We start from the raw sequence: 23,450 nt of genomic DNA on the forward strand, positions 1-23,450 counted from the left end.
TAGTTGGCCCTAAAGCTGGAAAGATAGGTTGGGACCAGATCATGAGGTACCTTCCAGAATAGTAAAGTGCAAATGTAACTCATTTTGCTTGATTTATGTGTTAATTCAAGAGTACAGATAAACATAGATCAACTGCTTTTTCCAACTAATGTAAATCAATTTGAAAGATTAAAAGTTGGGTGATTATTGGATTTCCACATTTTTGGAGAGGAATAATATGAGTAGGAGGGTTTGGTGAGACTCCTTTTTGAGATTAATATGTTTATTTTACTATTTATCATTTGAAAATGAATACCAAATCCCCATAATAAATAAAGTGATAGTTTAGGGAGTCTTCCTGGTGACTAGCTAAAAAATAAACTTTTATTGCTAGCACTATGCTAAAAATGTTATTTGCTTAATAACAAATTTAATGACAACTATGATCTGTGAAGACTTGGATTCTAACCCTAGAATTACCCCAGTAAATCATCATTTACTATATATAAATGAGATCTGAACAGATCAACATTTCTGAACCTTTTTTCTCATCTCAATACAGGTGCAGTAAGGTTAAATGAAATAATGCATGTGAGACTGCTTTTAAAGCATGATGCCATTGATGGCCTATTGATTATAGAGTTTAAAATGCCTAAGGTGCTGCACAATGCACTCCTCTCATTTAAAAACCATAGAAGAGCTTACTTTGTGGTACCACCTTCTAATGATGCCATATTTCAAAATAAAATGAAAAAAATTTGTCAGGAAATTGACTCGTTCTCAAGAATCTATGGCAACTCGAGTAGTATTTAAGGGGATGTATGTGCTTAAGGAGCATGATACTAATGAAGCAGAAGAGATGAGCCCTGTCCATGGTGACAGTTTGGGGAGATAAGACAAACTTGCCTAGAAAGAAAATGAGTCACTGTTGTCCTTCATAAGCATCATGCTTCTCTCATCGCCTACATCCCTCTTGACTACAGAGAATGTACTTTGTACAGATGCGATGGTTGCCTAAATCATGCCTCTGTAAAACATGAGCACATGACATTACTTCAGATAGTAATACATTAAAAAGTTTCAAGTAGCATAGACATACTGAGTACTTCAAATACATAGGAAATTCCAAGTAAAATGTTGTTAAGTCAGATGAGGTTAATTGGTATTCCTGAAGGTATGTTAAGGAAGGTTTATTCTGCCAACAGCCAGAACCTCAAGTGGAGTAAGTAGATTGTAGAATTTTGCTGGTAAAGAAATTCTAAAATAATAGGTATGCTAATTTGTTGTATTTTAATGAAGTTAATTACTATTTTTATTTCATGTTGAATATTTATAAAAAATGGAAGCATTATTTTTTAGAACATCCTGTTTATAATAAAAACTTAACATCATAAAACAAAATAACATGGCTCCAAATGTGATTATGGATATGCTCACTTAAGGAAACAATTTAAAGGATAAATTTCTAACTTTAGCTAGTGTAAGCAACTGTTTTATTTTAGAAAAATAAATGTCCAACTGAAAATTTAATTGATGACATTTATTGCTTAGAAAAACACATGGCTTTATTTGTTGCTTCTATGTGTTTTTTAATATAGCACTTAAAATTTTACTAAACAAAACAAATATAGGATGTCACTTTTTAAAGTGAAGTACTGGTAATAAAGTTTTCCTATGTACTCTTAACATCGTGATTCTACTTTTATATTTATGATATTACAGTTATGGTATACAAGGAGTTTTAAGATACAGCTTAAGTGTGTGTTGTGTTTTTAAAAATATTTTATTTATTAATTTGAGAAAGAGAAAGCGAGATTGTAGTTGCTTCACTTTAGTTGTTCATTGATTGCTTCCCATATGTGCCTTGAGTGGGCAAGTCCAGAGTTTCGGACCAGTGACCTCAGCATTCCAGGTCGACACCCTGTCCACTGTGCCACCACAGGTCAGGCATAGCTTAAGTGTTTTAAGATACAGTTTTTTAAGTGTGTTTTTGTTCTGCAAAATTTGCTTATTTGTGAAGTATTTTTATGGATTGACATTATTTGATTTTCTGCATTTGACAAGATGATTGATAAGCAGGCAGGGCTACTAAAAAGAGTTGTGCAGATTGTTACCTGAAAAAGAGAACTTAGCTATAAAGCATGACCTGGAGCTCCACTCCAAGCCCTGTGCATGGGTGAAGGGCCACATTCGTCTCAAAGAATGGCTGCTTTTTTCTAATCTTTCTGCCAAGAAAAAATGTATTTATTTCTTAGGGTGTTCCCTGGACTGGATGCCTTTTTCTAATTCACATAAAGGTACTTCATGCCTCCCTGTGGTGGCGCAGTGGATAAAGCGTCGACCTGGAAATGCTGAGGTCGCCGGTTCGAAATCCTGGGCTTGCCTGGTCAAGGCACATATGGGAGTTGATGCTTCCAGCTCCTCCCCCACCCCTTCTCTCTCTCTGTCTATCCTCTCTCTCTTTCTCTGTCTCTCCCTCTCCTCTGTAAAATTTAAAAAAAAATTTAAAAAAAAATTAAAAAAAATAAAAATAAAGGTACTTCATGTGCTAAGCCTGTGGATAAATTCAGGAAGTAGAAGGTATAGGGTGGTATGTTTCCCAGTGGTTACTATGGCACAAAGGCCTAGGTGACACAGGTTCCTAGTGACATGTAAGACAACTTGGAGACGGTTTATTGTAGTAGGAAGAGCTCTGGGAAGGGGCTTTGAAAACTAGGGTGCAAGGCCTTCTATATCTTTTTTTCCCAGCTGTTTGACCTTGGGTGTTCTCTTTTGAAAATGAAAGGTTTGAACTACCTTCACCTTCAAGGTTGGATCTAGCTCTCAACTTGAAAGTTTTTTCCCAACCCTGATAAGCTGGGAGAAGTTGAAGTTCCAAATTAGCACATCTTTTATGTCATTAAAAGTTTTTGAAATGTCTATTTAAATTATCTCTAATAGTAAGTCTTGAAATAAGTAGTCCCCTAACTTCCTTCTGTCTACTTACTTTCTGTTTAATTTGCTCCTTCTCCTCTTCTTTATCTTCTTATCTGCATATTGTTTCATTTTTTTGTTTTTTGTTTTTTAGCTTCTTTTGCTGGACTATCATAGTTGATTCTGGACTTTTCTATTATAAGCTTTTAAAGTTCTAAATTTCCCTCCAAGCACTACTTTCTCTGCATCTTACCAATTTTAATATGTTATTATATTGATAATAGTCAATGTTATGTTTCAGTATGGCTAGGCTATAGATCCTAGTTGTTTAATCAAGCAACACTTATAGATGTTATGAAGGTATTCTATAGATGTGATTAAAGTCCATAATTAATGACTTTAAATAAAGTAGATTATCAAAGATAATCTGGGGTTCTGAATCGATCAGCTGAAAGGTTAAGGAGCAGAGCTGGGCTTCCCAGAAGATGAAATTCCAGTTGTGGATAGCAGTTTCAGCTTGTGCTGTGAGGTGGATTCCTTCCACTTGCTCTTCTTGGTGTCCTTCTTGCTCAAATGCTTGACCCAAGTTTTGGGATTAACTGGTTGTATAGACATTCTACTGGTCCTATTTCTCATTGAACCTCGACTGATAGAAATGTGTTTTCAATTTCATTCAGTTCAAAATGTATCCTAAATTCCCTTGTGGCTCCTTTTTTGGCCTATGCGTCATTTAGAAGTGTGCTGTTTATTTTCCAAATATTTGGAGATTTTCCTATATTTTTCTGTATGATTTCAGTTATTTTACGTTTATTGAGACTTGTTTTTTTGGCCTAGGATTTGGCTTATCTTTGTGCATGTTTCATGTACATTTGAAAAGTATGTGTATTCTGCTGGGGTTGTTTGGAATCTTCTACCAATGACCCCAATATTTTTTATGACACCTTAGACTTATATTTTAGTGGTTAAATTGTACCTGGTAGGTTACAACTTTCCTTGGTTGATCAGACTTTTTGTAATGAGCTTATTTCTAAAACTGTAAAATACCAAGCAATAAGCTCTGACTTTATGCTTCAATAATTATTTCAATTAGTAAGTTAATAGTTTTTTTAAATTTTACTTGCTATTTGATTATTTGTAATAACACATAATGTAAGACAACTGTTAGTTCATGTCTTTTGCTTTTAGTTTTATCCTGTATAATACTTAGAAATCTTCTCAGTTTCCTGTTGATTATCCAAGAATAAAGTTTTAGTTGGTAAATTTTCTTGGACTTGTCCTATTTAATTTTCTTCAGCAAATTTTGCGTTTGTGTGTGGCACTTTTGTTGCTTCAGCCTAAGAACAGATAAGCACATGGAAATGAAAAATCAAATTAGTATATTCTCCTCTGGAACAAGATTTTCTCCATCCTTAAGAAAGCATTATTGGCGACGGTCAAAATGGTTTTTGAATTTTCAAAGTGTTTTTCATTTAAACAAAGTCAGTGAAGGAAAACAGTTAAATAAAAGCAAGTCTTTGGATTCTTTTCTTAGAAGACTCTCCATATTATTCCTTTAAATTATATATTACAATTTGTGATTAATTAGTAATATATGTCTTATATGTTATAAATTTCTACTATGAGTGGGGAAATAGATTCGATAACCTGACTAAGCTTTAATGAATTGAGAATATTAAATTTTAGACTTGGAAGATCCCTGAGAAGCGACCTGGTACAGAATCTCACCAATCCCCAGCACTTGTTTTGCTGGAATTTATTCCATGTCATAAACTGTTATACCATGTTTGTCTGGGATTTATTTTTCCATGTTATTCCTTTCCCCATTATCATTAGTAATTGAAACTTGACTGTAAAAAAAAGAGAGAGAGAAAAAAAGACTCATTTGTAGGAATCAAAATGTATTATGTTGTTATAATGGAAAAAAGTATTGCTTTGGAGTCAAACATTAGGTTGGAATACCAGCTGTCCTATTTTTATTTTACTTAATTTTTTTTTCCAGCTGTCCTATTTTTAAATTTAGTGTCTTCGTATAAATTACTTAATCTGAACCTTGGCTTCTTTATTTTAAAACAAGAATAAAAATAACTTTTATCAGATTACTGTATGATGAGATGAGTTGGTAGCATTCAATAAATCATAGTTATTAAAATCACATCAATTATATTTTTTTCTGTTTTCAAGATAATATGTACTTAAAATATTATTTTCTAAAATATTTTCAAAATCTTTCTAGTGATTCTGAATACTGTTTACTATTTGAGCTTCTTAAATTAATTAAAAATGATTAATGTGTAATGCATTTTTAAAATTCTAGGATATATCATTTAGACTACTTTTGTTTCCCCATCAAGCAGTATTTAAGTTCCTGCCCCAGTAAATCTTCCTATGCCCAATTTCACAGAATTTAAACAGAACTATGAAAGAATAAAGTTAGAGGACTCACATCAACTGTCTGTGTCTCCGTTCCTCATTTGCAGACAGAACTTTTCGAGAGTAAGTGAACTTGATAGAAATCATTTTGTGACTGTCAACCTCGGTAATCTCAATAAGTCAGAGTGTGAATCTGGCATCCTTTTCCTGTACCTTTCTCTGAAAATTTATACACCTCACATCAGTTTATAATAACATGTTAAATTATGTAAGGAGCTATTAAGTTCACACTGTTTTTCCTCTACTCGCTAAATAGTGAATAAAAAGGATGCCTTGCAAGTAAAAGGCCAAGAAGCTGTCCAGCCAATAGTCATCTGATATATGGAAATACTCATGTGAGAGGGCTGAGTGAATGTTGAATCTATGACCATGCAAATGATAATGCCAGTGATTGTGCAAAATGGAAGTGTGATTTTTAGTATTTTTATGTTTAAGACAAATTTCATTACAAAAAAGTAATTAGGCTATAATACCATGTCTCATAAAATGATTTTTCTTGATTTGGGTTTTCTTAAAAAGGCCTTACCTATACCTTTTATGACTCATATGCTATATTCTTTTTTTGTTAGAGTATGTGTTCGGACCAAGACGTTTAGGCAGTTTCTAATTATAGAATTATTGGTTCAATGTCAGGGTACTTACTGATTCATAGTATAAATGGATCACACTTGCAATTATATGTGTATGTTATTTAGAACCAAAGAAAATTTTCCTATGGAAATAGACTGTAGTTGATAAACGGTTTCCCCCAATTTGAGAAATTTAATTTGGGATCTGTTGGAACACCACCAGGAAAAAAATGGCATCAAGAAATACATATGTAACTTATATTTGTATACATACAAATAGTATGTCTGTGTGTGTGTATAAAATCTATAAAATACCAGTAGAGCTATACATAAGGCTACACATGCATGATTGTGTAAGATATCCTGACAATAATTTCAGTGGCAAGTCTGAGGAAGGAGAATCATTTAACCAGCTTATTCACTTAGGCTTTCAGTTAACAGTTAACATTTACTGAGCATCTGCTATGTAATCAGGGCATATTTTAAGAAGTTTAAACCTCAGCTGGATCTTTTAAGGATAGAGAGGATTTGAATAGGTGGCATATTGCATTTTGTTGTGCTTATGTCAGTATTTGCCTTGCATTTTGAGTACAGTCTGTGAACTGTTAGATTTTGTGTTCTAACATTCAGGAGTGCTCGACTAGGTTTGCAAGTCTTTTGACCCTTATAGCTTTCTAATTTATTATTACTAATTTCTACTTAGTCAAAATACTACTTTTTTTTTTAATAGGAACAGAGAGAAAGTCAGAGAGAGGGATAGATAGGGACAGATAGACAGGAACGGAGAGATGAGAAGCATCAATCATCAGTTTTTCGTTGCGACACCTTAGTTGTTCATTGATTGCTTTCTCATATGTGCCTTGACCGTGGGGCTGCAGCAGACCGAGTGACCCCTTGCTTGAGCCATCGACCTTGGGTCTAAGCTGGTGAGCTTTCAGCTCAAGCTGATGACCGCAGGGTTTCGAACCTGGGTCCTCCACATCTCAGTCTAATGCTCTATCCACTGCGCCACCACCTGGTCAGGCAAAATACTACTTTTTAAAAATGCTAAATAACAATTTTTTAAATTCTAAAATTATAATTACAAGCTCATGTCCATGTTTGTGGTCAGCACATTCTCTTCCCAGGAGGGAAAACAGGAGTCCAACCTCAGAAGCGAAACAGCTCCAGAAGGTGAGCGGTGACTGTGGAGCAGAGGGGCGCTATTTTGTCACACAAAATACTGTGCACAAGGGTTGAAATTTCACAAAATTAATGACTTTTCCTGCTTCATCAAGGATAGTCTTAAGTGAAACTGGCTTAATTTTTTTTTCTCTACTGTGATGTCCTGGCAGTGACAAATACAGTGACTTCTAGCACAGTGTGTTGCCGCCGCTATAGTCTTACCCACTGCTGCCTTTATACCATCAGTGCAAATATGCAGACAATGAAGAGAAGAAATCATATCTTCATATTATTATTCAAATAGTTTAACCTCCTGGACTCTCTTGAAATGGTTTCAGGGTTTTCCAGGGTTCACGAAGCATACTTTGGGAACTGCTTTTGCAGTGATTTAAGAGCCCATAGAACAAACAGCCTCTAGAATAGGGGTCTCAAACTCAACTCAGCATGTGGGCCGCAGAGCAAGATCACAGCCGTTAGGCAGGCCGCACTAGGTCTACAAAAGGCAACTGTTACGCAACACTTTTCTCACTGCAGTTGAAAACAAAAAAAAATCAGTACAAAATTGTTCGGCGGGCCGCGAGTTTGAGACCCCTGCTCTAGAACTAAGTGAATTTGCTCTAACTGTGAGATCTAGAGATCTACAGCTAGTAATTCTTTGGCTTTATTTGTAAAGTCAATTTATAATACAACTATTTATAAGATTTGTGTGAGGGTACGAGTTAATACAGGTAAAGCTCCTAGAGCAGTACCTGGCATAGAGTAAGCCTAAGTGTTTGTAAATTATTACTTTATATTATACAGATTAGTTCTGGATATTTGAAAACTCCAATCAAGTGCATCTCACTGCTTTCAAATCAGCTCATACTTACACCAGACCTAATAGATGACACATTTTAGTTGTGAAGATTCTCAGGGATTTGTTTATCTTGTTTATACCACTTCAGGTTTCAGGGTCTACTTTAAATTGCTTGCTAGCAATGATGGAAGAATAAATGCTTCTCTCTATGTTCTATGACTGGATTCTCTCATTGGTCAATGTGTGCTTGAAATGGTTCCTTCTGCAGTTTAAATGACTTTGAGAGATATTTTCAGTGTGACATAAAGGGGTTTGTTGTATTAATCTGGTGTTGAATGATGGCACAATTTGTTTAGTCTTCCGAGTTAAACCATTGCTATTGCTCGCTGTAGTTATATATTTACTTTCAGTTCATATAGTTTTTGCAACCTGGATTTATTTGAAAGTCATTAGCTCTGTGATATACTCAAATTTGTATTCTCTTTTGCCTATGGTCTTTACCCAGAGCTTTGTTCTAAGAAGTTAGTTATCATCTTTGCCAACAAGTATAGGAGGAAAATGTTGAGTCCATGAGTATAATAAAAATTAATCTTTAGTTAAGTCTATCATTTATCCAGAACACACAAGCTATTGATTGCTTCTGTCCTTTTTTAGTATACTTGCCAGAACTTCTGATTGAACGTAAAAGTAACTTAATCATTCTTTGGGGACCAAGAGGGGCCTTTATGCTATTGATCAATCACACTGAATGAAATTATTCTGTTAGAACAGGAAATAATAATTATTTAAATTTGTATAGTATTATTAAATATGAGATGGGAGAAAAACAACTGTGAATTTTTTTGAAGCAACCTAAAAATTTGTCCCCCTTTTAAAAAAAAGAAGTCATGTTATATTATTAATATGAATATTGTAATTCTAAAGAAAGAAAAACCAAATTAATTCTTTGAAAAATGTCAAAGTTACAGCTGTTTGCATAAAAGGTTATAAGTATAATTTTCTCTTTGTCATCTTTGTAACCAGCAACAAACTGCTCTTTTCTGAATCGAACTTGAAATGAACTCTTCTATAAAGCTCTGATGTTATGTCTGCTCATACTAACTCGGTATTCTTCTACATATCATAAACACAAAAGGGGCTTTTATTTTTCTTTTTTCTAACCAAGAGAACTTTGATGTAATTTGCTAGGACCCTACAAAAGATCTGGAATAACTTCATATTTTGTGTTAACCTCATGTTTATAATTTGGTTTTTGGAGTTCTATGAAACGCCTTTCACTCTAAGTTAGACTAGATGATAATCACTCTTCTCAGCCTGGCCAAAAGGTAATGCTCAATTCAGTGACACATTCCAAAGGAAAATGAAGAGATTTTCAAGCATTTATCTTAACTTTATTTTTCCTGACGTATGTCCTTTCTAGTATTCTCTGCTGTTTGTTTTGATTGAGACTAAAGTGTTTTTTTGTAAATTCCAAGGACACATGTATATTCTATACCTAGGGCCCAGAAGTTTCCTATTCATATGCTTACACTATGCTGTTTCTTTAGACTTGTGTACACCTAAGCTCATAATCCTTTCCCCTAAGCCGTCTCCAAAAGAGAGTTTCATATTTGGTGAAGCAAGAATTGTTTCTGAAGATTGTCCTTGGATTCAGTTTCCTGTAGAATAGGAAAAGAGTTTGCAATTCTGGGAGTTCCTTGTCTCCCACCTCCAAAAAAACTGAAGGTTTCTGGAGTCGGCAAAGGTTCACTCTTAATAGTACAGAGACACATCTTTTAAAATCTAGGTTAACAAAATAGAAATGGTGAACACTACAATAAATGTGTACTCTCTTATGGTTTTTAGATTTATAAGTATAATTTTATTTTTCAGGCACGTAGTAGTGACTTCTCTAACAATAGGATATCTCAACTTCTTCAGTATGTATTAACAAAGTGTTTTTAAATAGTAAACATCTTCCAACATTATAATTGAAAAATTTACTTTTCAAAAAGTTACTAAATAAATGAAAGTGAAAGTCTAAATCACGTACAGACAGGATTATAGGCTAAATCTGTGTTCCTCCTTCTGATTACATGCATGCCCATAAAACAGAAGATAATCCTGGCCATGGATAGCTCATGCATTCAAACTGTAGATTGCTAAACATATTTTGCAAAAATAATTACATACTTTGGCTTAGGATGTGGAAACAGCAAACTTTTTCACTTTCCATTACGTAAATTAGCCGTGGAAATAGCTGTATATTTTTCTATGATATCTGAGGTAATGCGGATTTATTTCTATTAGAAGGGATAGTTTGCCATGAATGATGGTCAAATTTGGGGTAAAACTTAAATTTTATATGAATATGCTTTCATTGTCTGGAAGATCCAGTATCTTCCAATAATTTTTTTTCTAAAGGTCTGTGTAATAATAGCCTCTAGCAAAATTAGTCAGACTAGATATATTTATATTATGGGTTGTTTGTTTGTTTTTATGAGGGAGACCTCTGTATTCTTCCTAAGAAAAAGAGACATGTTTTGTCATGTTTGTTGTTTCTATATCTCTTGTTTCATTGTTAGCCTGTCTTTATTTTTGGAACTGTTGAAATATGAGCAATAAAGCCCAAACAAAAATTTAAAACTTCCTAGTATAATTTTAATGGTAAAATAGATAAGACATTAAATTGCTTAACTCAAAAAGAAAATGTTTAATGAAGTAAACTAGTATACAAACTTTGTCTCACACCCAGTTGAACAAATATTTGAATACTATATTTGTAAGGTATTTTTCCCCACCGAGAAGGAAGGAAGAGGACTAGAGCTGCGAAGTGTGGAATAACAAAAAGGCTTTATTCAGTACAGAGCTTGCATCCCGCCTGGCAAGGTTCCCTGGCCCTGAGGTAAGATGGAGGCCAGGGAAGTTGCACGGATTAAACCGCGTGGGAGATATTTAAAGGGGTCCCTTTAGGGAAGTGGAGCTAACATGATATGGTGAAATCCCACTGGCTGGTAGACGGTAGCTTTTTTCCAAATGGTTCCTGTGAAGCCTCCTTTGGCGCGCTTGGTTGTGGGCGGTCCTAGCCAAAGTTCACGGGTCTGAGTTCCCCACGTGACCATCCCCCATTATCCACCGACCTTACAATATTCAAATAAGTATTTATTTCTCGCACTTAGGGCACATGGCTGAGACTGTATTATTCTTATCAATTTATAAATAATAAATATATCTAGTGAACTTTTAGCAAATGGCTTGCGATTAAAATATTGCTGAGGCCCCATTTTTTCAAAGTGTTTAAAGTCCTACACTTACCAGGTGATCTGATATTCTTTGGTGGCTCTAGAAGACAATGATCAGGAGAAAGAAAAGAGGTGAATCTCAGGAGTCAGGCATAAACAGCACTGATGTTTTGCTGTGACTTTGCAGAGCTTACGTGATGTGTTCTATTTTTAGATTTTACTTAACTGTTATGTTTTTACTTTCATTCAATTGCTAATCAAGAGTTTCCTCTATGAAGATGTTTTTGCCATTCTTGGAACCACATGCAGTTTTTCCCTTTAATAATAATGCTGTTTGCTGAGGTCCTAGGCATATGACCTTTAAAAAAAAAGGCAAATCATTTTCCTACTTTTAGTATGTGGTTAGGAGTGAGTTGGCCCATTCACATCAAGCTTAATTTGATGTGAGTTAGTACTAACCTTTGACAAAATCCATGGTTTAAAATTTAGACTAGAGTAGACAATAAATCTTATGTTTAAGTCACCCAACAGAGTAACAGTACTGTTTGTAACATTTCTCCAGTCTTCGTTCTTAAATATGTTATTCTGTGATGTAAATTTTTGGTTGCTTTTCAGTACTTTTAAATTTGTTTGCAGAAGGTGGAGCCCAGAAAATGTGCCCATCGTTGAATGCTCTAAGTTTAGCTGAGGAAAAAGCAAGGCTGCTGTAATGTTTCTATTCTTAAAAAAAAAAAAAAAAGTTGTATTTATCTGAGTTACAGGACTGGTTTACATAAATGAGAAACTAAGATTTTCCATAATCCAGGGAAAGTTTCAAAAGGATGGCTTTTGTGCTTGCCACTTGGTACCCACCAAATGTTACAAACAAATACTCCTGTCTGCAGGAGGCCATTTGTGGATGTGCGTAATTGTGGTTCACAAATCATTCATTCAACCTCCAAGACTTTTCCAGGTACTCATGAGAAACCCTCAGAAAATTAGCCTGACGTCTGCATTTTGGAATGAGGTTTAGCTTTTAGGGTTTACCAATTTATTTTTTTACATAAAAGTAGATATATGAGAGTCTCACTTTATTTCAGTCAGGAATTCTAACACCTTTGATGTGAATGGCGCTACTGGAATCCTTGTCATATATAACTACATTTTTTGTTTAGGGGATTGGAACTTAAAGATGTTAAGATATTCGATACCCTACTTTATATTAGTTAACTTTTAAAAAGAACTTTGTACACTGATAAGTTTTTAATGTGACTCCATTGCTTACTTTGGCTACTGAAACACCAAATTTGGTGTCAAAACTCATGAGAAAATAAATCAATCTCTATCATAAGGCAACCAGGAAAGATTTCAGTGAGGTTGGTGTTTAATATTTAGGATTAATTTTATTTCTTATTATATAGCAAAATGGCTTGTCCTTAAGCCAACAAGAAGTCTAAGCATAATGAAATCTATTTTACCACTCTTTTTGACCCCCAATTTGGACTTAAAAAGGGAGCATACAAATAGAACCAAAACAGCTCACAGGGATCTTTCTTATTTAGAGTTTTACAACTTTACAACTCATTAATTTAGTGTTTAATTTTGCTGAACTTGTTCCAAAGTAGAAAATGTGAAGTAGCTGTCGCTGGTTTTAGAAACCCCTTTCCTTTCAAAATATTTTTAAAGTTGAAAACTTTTAATAGTATTTTCTTTGGAAAGCATTTTAACCTTTTCTGTCTTTTGAGGTATCATTTCTAAAAAGTTGAAATCTCTGAAATTAAAAGAATCTTGCTAACACTGCATTTTTCCTAGAGATTCTTCAATTATCTACACATTTTTTCCTGATCAAGAGCTCTCTTTACATAAGAGTGACTCTCGTCAATAAATGAAATGAGCATTCCCCACAAATAGTATTGATCACATAATTTATTTATTCTTTAGTAATTGGCATTACTTAAAGTGTTTGATTACCTCTGCTATCTTAGTTTTTCTCTAAGTACAGTGTTTGGGGTACATTATAGGTTAACAAGAGAAGAACATACAAACGTGACTGCCTTTGAGCTTCAGTTCCCAATTTCATTAACCAACCACCCAGTATTTTATCAGAAATGAAGTCAGGGCAGACACAGAGGCAATGTATCTCAGCATGGTTTCTTTTAGTCACCATGGTCCCTGGTAGGGATCAGCAGTTGATAAGAACAACATACATGCAAGACAGGGTCCTTGAATCAGGAAAGTTCATTTCTTGCCATGTCACTACCCTTTTATATATTCACTATTCTAAAAGAAGTAACAATCTGTGGGCTATTCAATTTTTATAACTATTCCAGGAGAATTTGAACTAACAATCTGTGGGCTTCCTTTTAAGGGAATGTTTATAATTACCAGACTTTTCTGGTTCTTGAACCCAACTCAGTGTCGGCAAGTATTCTTTCTCATCCAGAGGGAGAGGCAGAGTTAATACCCAGGTGTCCTCTGCCTCTTAGCTCACAAGTGTAATGGAAAGCCCATTTCTTCATAAATATTAGTGCTAAAATTTATAACTTTGAATCTTAAAATAATCTAGTAAGCTCTTGGTTTTAGCCTCAAAGAAAAGGAACAGAAGTACAGTAATGTAAATTGACCAGATTTATAAAACTATTTATGTTTAGATTTAGAATGATTTTATATTCAGGTTTGAATGTAGTCATATGTGCCTAAGGGTATTTATGGAAAATAATGAGTCGCATTATGAAAAGTTGACTCAAGAGGAACTGAGAAGCTGTCTAGTCTATCTCTTCTTTAATAGGAAAAGAATCTTTCAAAACAATGCAAGGTTGTACCATAACAGGGAAAAATAAAACTATTTGTCTACTCACAATACTTCTGACACCAAATGTGTAGGTTTTCTAAACCAAGCCGTTCTCCACAGACACTAATTAAATGTCCTACAATTTAATTTAATTCTGATATTTACTATCCTGTGTAGCACACACTTCATAGGTTTTGTATGTAATTTACTCTCTAACTTCTGTCCCCTGCCAAATCTCATACTTCCTTATACTATAGCTTTTATACCCTAAAGTTTCACAAGACTGCTGCCTCACTTCAGATGCCAATTGCAAGTATGTCATGAGTTCCCTTGTTACCCACACTTCTGTGCAACTTGGCTATAAATCTGAGATCCCCACAAACCCCTTCTCAGTTTTGATAATTTGCTATAACAGCTGAAGAACTCAGGGAAGCACCTTAGTTTACTGGTTTATTTTAAAGAAATTGAAAAAAGCTACAAATGAACACAGATGATGAGGAACGTAGCATTAGCTCTGCAAGGGTGCCAACCACAGGATCTCCTGTGCCCGTGGGGTTTAGGGTGCAGCACTCACCCAACACATGGGTGTTTCACCAACCCAGAAGCTCTCCAAACCCCGCAGCTGGGGGATTTTTTTGGAGGCTTCATTCTTTAGTCATGATTGATTAAGAACTCAATCACCTGGTCCTCTTATCTCCCCAGAGAATGGGGTGTGGGGGGAGCTGAAAGTTTAAAGCTTCTCAAGATGTCTTGGTCTCTCTGGTCACCAACCCCCACCCTGAAGCTAGTTAGCCCAGCAAGAATCACGTGATTAGAACAAAAGATGCTCCTATCACCCAGGAAATTCCAAGGAATTTTGGAGCTATGCTTAAGACACTCCTATCACCCTCCATTACTCTGGAAATTACTAGGGATTTAGGAGCTCTGTGTTAGGAACCAGGGGCATAGACCAAATATTTTTTTTTTCTTATGCCACAGACCATTTTTATAACTTTAATTCAGTCCACGTTGTGAATTCCGAACCTCTGTGTCTGACATATACTAGGTGCTCAAGAAATGTTTATTGAGTGAGAGAATAAGTAAAGTACTTGTTTCCTATAACTAGTTTCTTTAGGCCCTTAAATATATTAGGTGCACAGAAACATGAGGACAAAGCCTTGGTTCTTAAAATATTTGTTTTCAGAAGAGACATTCATTCAATATTCATCTGCTGTACATTGAATTATGGTGGCCTCTGTGAAGATTCCAAGGATGAGGAGCATGAGGGTACAAAAGCTGTAGTGTAAGGAAGGGACAGAGTCTGAGGAACAAGGATGTATGATATCGGCAGTGTTAAAGGAATTCACATTGACTTTTATGAACAAGGAAAACTTAACAGGTAGGCAGCATTTGGGGTTGGCCTTGAAAACTGAGTAGGATAAACCAGGTAGAAGGAGGCTGTTTCTTTTTGAAAAGGATATGAAAAAGTACTGGGGCAGATACTGGGGAAAGAACTGTTTTACTGGAGTGTGGAGATCTTCAGACTGTTTGAGCTTTCTTTAGAGGTCTATTTAAGGTTTCTGAGCATTACATTAATAAGATGGATTATCGTGGAGAGAGACTGGAGGCAAAAAGATCAGTTAGGAACCTGGGGCAATTATACAGAGAGATTAAAGCACAGAACATGGAAAAGAAAAGATGGCAAAAAGTTGGTTGTGAACAAAGAAATGGCAACTGATTGCATACCCAGAGAGGGTGGGACCAAGGAGAGTTCCTAGCATGTCTATGAGGAGCATGCACATTGCCTGAGCAAGACCATCTATGGCCAGAAGACTGAAGATTATAAACTCCCTTAGACCTAATCTCTAAAGGCTCTCTTTGGGAAGAAACTACTGCAGATGAGCTCCCTGCCAGGGACATGGCCCTTCAGGCTTGCCTTCTCCAGAGCCAAATCTCCAACTCTGTCTGGGCGTCACTATGGTGGGAACAAGTGGCTAAGTGTGTCAGGCAGAGAACTGAGCCCTGCAGGATGCTCAGGAGACGAGCAGCCGGAGCAAGACAGGGGAGCAATGGCTGCTGCACCCAAGAAAGGTCCTCGAGGCATAATAGGTGTGAAGGCAAAGCCTTCCAAAGAACTGATAGAAGGAGTAGGCAGAAAGAGGAGTTTGGTGTTCTTGTATGTGAGTATGTTAACGATCTATCTTTTCATTAAGAAAAAGTAATATGTACTCATTAAGAATATTTTAGAGAATAGGTGGAAAGGGAAAAAAGAAGTTTCCATAGCCTATATAGAGCTGTTACTATTTTGGCATACTTTCTACAAGTTTTTCTCTGAAGAAGGTTTTTTCAGCTGAAGGTAACAGTATGCACCATATAAAGGCAAAAGAGACCTACTATGATTGCTTATTACTACTTAACAGCAAGTAAAAGTCAGAGCATGAAAGGGCTTATGCATTGTTGGGAAGCTGTTGAAGAATTTAAAGCCTGGGGTAGGGTAGGGGGCATGATCAGGTTTACATTTTAGAATGGTTCCTTTAGCCATAGTATAGACCAGTGGTAGTCAACCTGGTCCCTACCGCCCACTAGTAGGTGTTCCAGCTTTCATGGTGGGCGGTAGCGGAGCAACCAAAGTATAAATAAGATAGATTTAACTATAGTAAGTTGTTTTATAAAGATTTATTCGCCAAACTTAGTGAAAATCTGACATAAAGTACTTGGTAAGTAATTATTATTATAAGCTTTAACTTGCTGTAACTCTGTTTTATAAATTTTATAAAGTAAAGTTACTTCCCTACTTTATAAATCACCATTACTGTGGAACCAGTAGGTGGTTAGAAAATTTTACTACTAACAGATACAAAAGTGGGCGGTAGGTATAAAAAGGTTGACTACCCCTGGTGTAGACAATGTATTAAAGGGCCCAAGGCTTGATAACCAGGCCATAAAGGGCTAACCAAGGCATTGGGAAGAAGGTAAGGAATTTGAGAGTTTTATAATGAAAAATTGGCAGGATGGGGTGCTTGATAAAATAATGAAGGTGGAAAAGCATGCTATACTTTCTTATTTGTGCTTTAATACATCCCCTCACTTTAACACTGTCTCATTAGATGTCCCACTGAAACTTCAGATTCAACATGTCCAAAACAGAAATGATCTCCATTCTTAGCGAAATTACTTCCCATCCTCGATGCCTTTTCTCAGAGACTGTGTCTTTACCCACCTAAAAATCAGTCTAGACTCTTCTTCTTCTGTAAGTCTACTTCTACATAGTCAGTCACCAAAACTGACAGATCTTTTGCTCGAGTCTTTAAGATCAATTTCTTTAATCTTTATTATCACTGTAGTTGCCAAATTCTGGTTTTTGTTTTCGACCTAGAACGGGCATTGGAGTACTACAGCCTATAGACCAAATTCATCCTGCCTCTGTTTTTTGAATCACCTGTTTTTGAAAATTTCAACAAAATATAGCTAGGCTCCTTTGTTTACATTTTGTCTATTGATGTTTTTATACCACAGTGTCAGAGTTGAGTAGTTATTATCCTGACCGTGTGGCCTACAAAGCCTGAATATTTACTATATTATACTATACAGAAATCTTGCTCATAATGTTGTAATATATCTGGTTTTTCCTCTTGGAGTCTTCAGTCTGACCTTTACTGTACTGATAGAGTGATTATCCTAAAGCACTGTTGTTCATGTGAGTCCCCTTGTTCATATTTCTTTAATGGTTCCCAAAAGCCAACAGAATTAAATCTGCAACGCCTTAGCATTTATTATAGGTATGAGTGCTAGTGTAGTTTTTCAGATCCCACTTCTTCCTCAAAAGGATAAACCCTAGATCTCAATCTTCACTTGTAATGGTTCACTTTAAAGGAATTATTTACATGAGAACAATCTCCATTAATGTTTATACTATGAAGTTTAGTTTCTAAATGTTGTATAGGGATTCTCTGATGAATCTGTATTTTTATGAGCAATTTCTTGGAAAACCCTGGTCCATTTCTTTTCAGTTGTATGTGTCAGTAAAAACGAAGAGAGTAAATATTACTGCCAGGCATTATTAGCTTTACTTCTTCAGCAAGAATGCTGAGGCTTGCTAAGATTTTAATACCTTTGCTGTTTTCCATTATTTTGTGATTTTGAAAAGACCACTGCTGTAACTCAGTGTCTTAATGGACTTCCAAATTCACCACAATGGAAAATTTGAGGATAGTTCTCTATGTTAGAAAAGAATCAAAGTTTTGCTACATATATACTACTCACAAAAATTGGGAGGTATTTCAAAATGAATCTGAAGCGATAAAATATACCCTAATTTTTGTGAGCAGTGTATGAGAGAGTATTTATTTTAGCATCTCAAGTTCAACTAAATCATATGTGTATATAAGACATTTCATTTGCAAGTTTAATCTCAAAGAGATTCCATTAATGACACAGTTCCCAAAAGAGATTGGCAGTATCCAGAAATCGCCCTCCTTCCCAATAGAACTTAGTACTATGTACATGTTTCGGAGTATTGTATAAAGTGAAAAGAATTCTAGCAGAAGAGAAGAACCTTGTTTTCTAGGTTGAAAATGTAAGGCATTAATAGATCAATTTAGGGAAAATAACATCCTTCATAAAGGAAATTACTTGCTTATATCTTTCTGAAAATTAACATTTTATTGTACTGGGAAATCAAAATGGAAATGTAGTTGTAGCCATTCAAGTAGCTACATAGTTTTTCTTTTTCTTTCTTTTTTTTTTAATAAAATATACTGGAAAACGGTCATGGAAGGAAAATTGACTTGAGGTGCCAAACACACAGACAGTATACAGACTATAACCTGAAACTTATATAACTTCATTAACCAAAGTCACCCTAATAAATTCAATAAATAAAATAAAAGCATGGAAAACTAAAAAAAGGAACTAAATGAGTAATGATAATTTTACTATATTACAATTTACCTAATATCAAAAATGAACATCTGATTAAATATTATGAACTATATTTTGAGAAATAACATTTATCTTGTCTAAATACTAGGAAAAATAGTAAATATGTGTCCTTTTTGTTTGAAAAAAAAATCATTGGATGTTAATGATGGAAACCCCTGATAGGAAGCTTAATTATTGCCGTTTTGTTAAATCAAGATAAAGATACTTACATAACTGAATCTAATGAAAAACAAAATGTACTGGAAAACTTTTGAGAAATATCAAGCTTAGTTGCATGATTTCATCTGAATACTAAACAAAACTACAGAGTAAAAAAATTCTTTGCTTATTTCAATTCACTTAATTAGCGCAATGCAGCCAGATGCTCATTTACTCCATAACTTTGTCAAAACTTGATCACATTTAATTTATCTTACTCATTTTTTTCCCTTTTTAGGTGAATACCAGCCCTTTTAGAAGCTAAATAAATTTAAGTACTTGAAACCAAGCTTTTAAAAAAAAATTACAATTATTTAAGTATAGGATATAGCCTATCAGTATAGTAATTTGGACAGCATAGTCTATTGGTATAATTCTTAAAACTTGATACTGTTAGAAAAGTTACTTTTCTTATTTCTTGAAATAAACTTTTACCAATACTTAAGCACAAGAGATACCCTTAGAGATGAAAGCATAAGTAATTAGAATGCTCAGTAATTTGGAGCTGCTGCTAAGTAATGCCTAGTATTAGTTCATGTTTACATGTACTCAAGCAAATACTGTGATCACAGTGACTAAAACCATTTTAATCGCTTTAGATTATGTAAGTGCTGAGCAGATAAAATCTCCAACACAAATAAAAATGAAATAAAGGACTGCTAAGAAGATAAGTGCTAACCGAACTTATTAGATGTCTGAGAGCTATTTGGGAGAAAGGGCAGAGTCAGATACAGTTTCAGAGTCTGGCTACAGTGATTCAAGAAGTAAAACTTTTGGGTTATTAAATTAAAGCCTTGCATTTTCAAATGAAAGAAAACCTAAAATTATAAGTGATTCGAAACAAATTGCCATTCCTTTGAAAACTTCTAATCAGAACATTTTAAACTTTATTTTAAAAGAAAATGACTTAAAATTAAATGGGTTCTCTAGCCCATCTTTTGGGGCAATGAACTAATAAGAGTTGCTGGCAAAGAAACTAGAGGCTATATGGTTTATGCATTGTCCCCTTACATTCATATGAAAGAACTAGGTTATTTCTGTCCTCTCTGAGCTCCTGAGGACAGACCCAGGATCATTAAAGTTACTCAGAGGCACATTTGGGTTCCACAATAAGGAAAATATTTCTGACAGATAGACCAGGTCCAAAATGGAAGGAGTACAAATCTGCTTTTCTAAGAAATACAAATGTTCAAATGCATTAGTAGCCCTTTGCATGAGGAGCTAAAGGAGTGGCCCTTTTATTTCTGGGTATAAGAAATGAACTTTAAGGCTCTTTTTGACTTGAACGATAAACCCCTCTGAGGTAGCCATGTAAACTTCTGACCTTATTTCAGCATATCTTCAAGAATTTAATTTATTTAATATGTATGGAGTACTGTCATATCTAAAGTATTGACATAATTTTTTACTCCTTCCCATAGCCTCAGAATTCATTTTTAACATTTTTAAAAAATTTGTTTGTGATAAAATGCATTTAACAAAATTTATCATCCTAACCATTTTAATTATATAGTTCAGTGATGTCAAGTATATTCACATATAGCCAATCTCCCAAACTTTCTCATTTTACAAAACTGACACTTTATACCCATGGAACAGCTCTCCATTTTCCCTTCTTTCTAAGCTCCAGGCAACTACTATTCTTCTTTGTGTTCCTATAAATCTGACTACTCTAGATACCTACATAAGTAGAATCATACAGTGTTTCTTTTTTTGTGACTGGCTTAGTTCATTTAGTATCATGCTTTTAGAATTCATCCATGTTATAGCATGTGTCATAGTTTCCTTTTTTTTTTTTTTTTTTTTTTTTTGACAGAGACAGAGAAAGGGACAGATAGGGACAGACAGACAGGGAGAGAGATGAGAAGCATCAATTCTTCATTGAAGCTCCTTAGTTCAGTGGTTCTCAAAGTGTGCGCCAGAGCGCAGTGGTGCACCCTAGAAGATTTCCAGGTGTGCCCTATGGTATTCCAGAGAAATATGTGCCTGTTGGGGACCAAAAAACCAACAGGGTTTCTGAAGTTTAGATTTTTGGAGGACAGAGGTGTGGGGAATTGGTTGTATCTGACAGTCTGCCCAACCCCCCACCTCACTTGCCTTTTAGGTTGCAAAAGGCTGTTAAGCTGTGCTGCTGGATTGTTTACAATAACACCTCATGTTCCTCGGAAAGACTGGAGGCAAGTTTCTTCTATCCTTTGTTTGGTGTAAAGTTAAGATGATATGTATGGTGGGGGTTTTCTGCACTCAACACAATTAAGAGTAAAAAGAGAGGAATTCTTCAATGTATTGAGGAGGAAATGAGAGTTTGCCTTTCAAATATATGCCCAAACATTGAAGAAATTGCTAGGACACATCAGACTCATGTTTCTCATAAACACAAGAATGAAAACACTTAACACATTTGTACTGGGACCTACCGAATTTACTAAATCTTACTAAGAATGTATCTATATATATAAAAGATAACTTTTTTGTCTTTTTAAAAATCTTTTAACCCCTCTTTTTTATGAATTCTAAAAGGCATAACTCAAAATATATAACAAAAATGTTTTTTAATGTCAGAATAAATTTAATTTTGTCATATTTATTTTGTTTAATTACCTTAAAAGCATGCTTGGACTTTATATTTTTTTCTTTAATATTTGACCTAATTATTATAACATATTTCTCAGAAATTTGTATATAGTTGCCTACAATTATTTGTAAGATTTTAAATGTGCCCCAACTTCAAAAAGTTTGAGAACCACTGCCTTAGTTGTTCAGTGATTGCTTTCTCATATGTTCCTTGACCGGGGGGCTACAGCATAATGAGTGACCCCTTGCTCAAGCCAGTGACCTTGGGCTCAAGCCAGTGACCTTGGACTTCAAACCAGTGACCATGGGGTCACTTCTATGATCTCATGCTCAAGCCTGTGACCCCCTCACTCAAGCTAGTGACCGTGTGCCCAAGCCAGGTGAGCCCACACTCAAGCTGGCGACCTCTGGGTTTTTAAGCTGGATCCTCTGTGTCCCAGTCCAGTGCTCTATCCACTGTGCCACCACCTGGTCAGGCTCAGAGTTTCCTTTTTTTACAATGAAATGATATTTCATCATAGTTATATACTACATTTTGTTTATCCATTCATTCACCGATGGATACTTGGGTAGCTTCCACATTTAGCTATTATGAATAATGCTGCTAAGAACAGGAGAGTGTAAATGTCTGTTTGAGATCCTGTTTTCATTTGGGACATATATCCATGAATGAGATCACTGTATCATAATGTAATTCTACCTTTAATTTTGTTAGGAACTGCCATAGTATTTTCTATAGTACTGTACTGTTGTGTATTCCCAACAGTAGTGCACAAGGATGCTGAATTCTCTTCATCCCTGCTAACAGCTGTTATTTTCTGTTTGTTTGCTTTTTTTGATAGTAGCTATCCAAGTAGGTGTGAGGGATACTGATAATTTTGACCCCAGGGCCTGTGCAGCACCCTATGCATAGCAGCTGCTTTATAAAACCTTTTGGTGGAGATGTACTAAAACTATATGGTATGTTTCATATGTTGTTTGCCTTATAAAGTTGATCTTGGATAGAGGTTCTTAATAGAGTCAGTGTTCTGTGCTTTAGGATAAAATAAAGACACAACTTAGAAATAATTCTACTTATGTGTTGCTCTATTAATATTCTGATTTTCAACCCTGATTTTGACTTTTATGTGTTATTCTCATAAATACCCATCACTGTCCTAGCTTCAGGTCATAAATTTATAGCTTTAGTAGGGTGCTTTTCTCTTTAATTCCAGCATTTCTTTGTAACACTTGTGAAGGACAAAACATGCTGATTCCTCTTTAAGAAAACTATTACTGTACTGTAATTAAGGTTTTTGGAGGGCTTTTTTATTTTTTAAAGAATCTTGTCAAAAAATCATTCTAGTTTACTAGATTTAGAGTTGTGCTATTTAGTTTTCTCTCCTTTTCTCCACAGCATGCCCACACGCTGATAGGAGATCACTGGTGCTCCAAGCCAAGTTTATAGTGTGTTCATGTTCAAATGTTTGCTATCTTGTCTAAATGCTTGGTAACCTCAATATTAATGGTCTAACAGTTAGCAATTCTTGGCCTTTTGAAAAAGAGATTTATTGTCATATTTGGAAAAAAATGATTTGGGAAAAAAGAAGAAAGCAGAAAGATTTCACTTCTAATTAATTATGTTTCAGGAAGTATTTTGTTATCAGTGAGGGAAATCAATATTTTCAGAATATTTGTGCTTGCAAATAGATAATACATATCTTTCTCTGAACATGTTGGGGTAATAAACAGACAGGTGCTTATAGCTTTTTCACCTTGTATAGTGTCGATATAAAGCAGGGCTCCATTCTATGTTTAAAATAAGGAGGTTGCAATTAATTTACTGCTTCTCTGAGAGCAATATAAAAAATGTGTAAGGTATAATTAAACTGTGTGTGAACAAAAAGCCAAGTGCTATGAGGCTCAAACAAGTAGAA

The 23,450-nt window shown here is 35.0% G+C and overlaps 1 protein-coding gene across 2 annotated transcripts in view; it reads left to right on the forward strand.

Moving 5' to 3' along the window:
• Positions 1-23,450, forward strand: part of CWC27 (CWC27 spliceosome associated cyclophilin) — a 199,451-nt gene that overhangs the window by 55,871 nt on the left and 120,130 nt on the right. The window lies entirely within an intron of this gene.

This window comes from Saccopteryx leptura, chromosome 1, assembly GCF_036850995.1.
Source record: "Saccopteryx leptura isolate mSacLep1 chromosome 1, mSacLep1_pri_phased_curated, whole genome shotgun sequence".
In the NCBI taxonomy this organism is placed as follows: domain Eukaryota; kingdom Metazoa; phylum Chordata; class Mammalia; order Chiroptera; family Emballonuridae; genus Saccopteryx; species Saccopteryx leptura.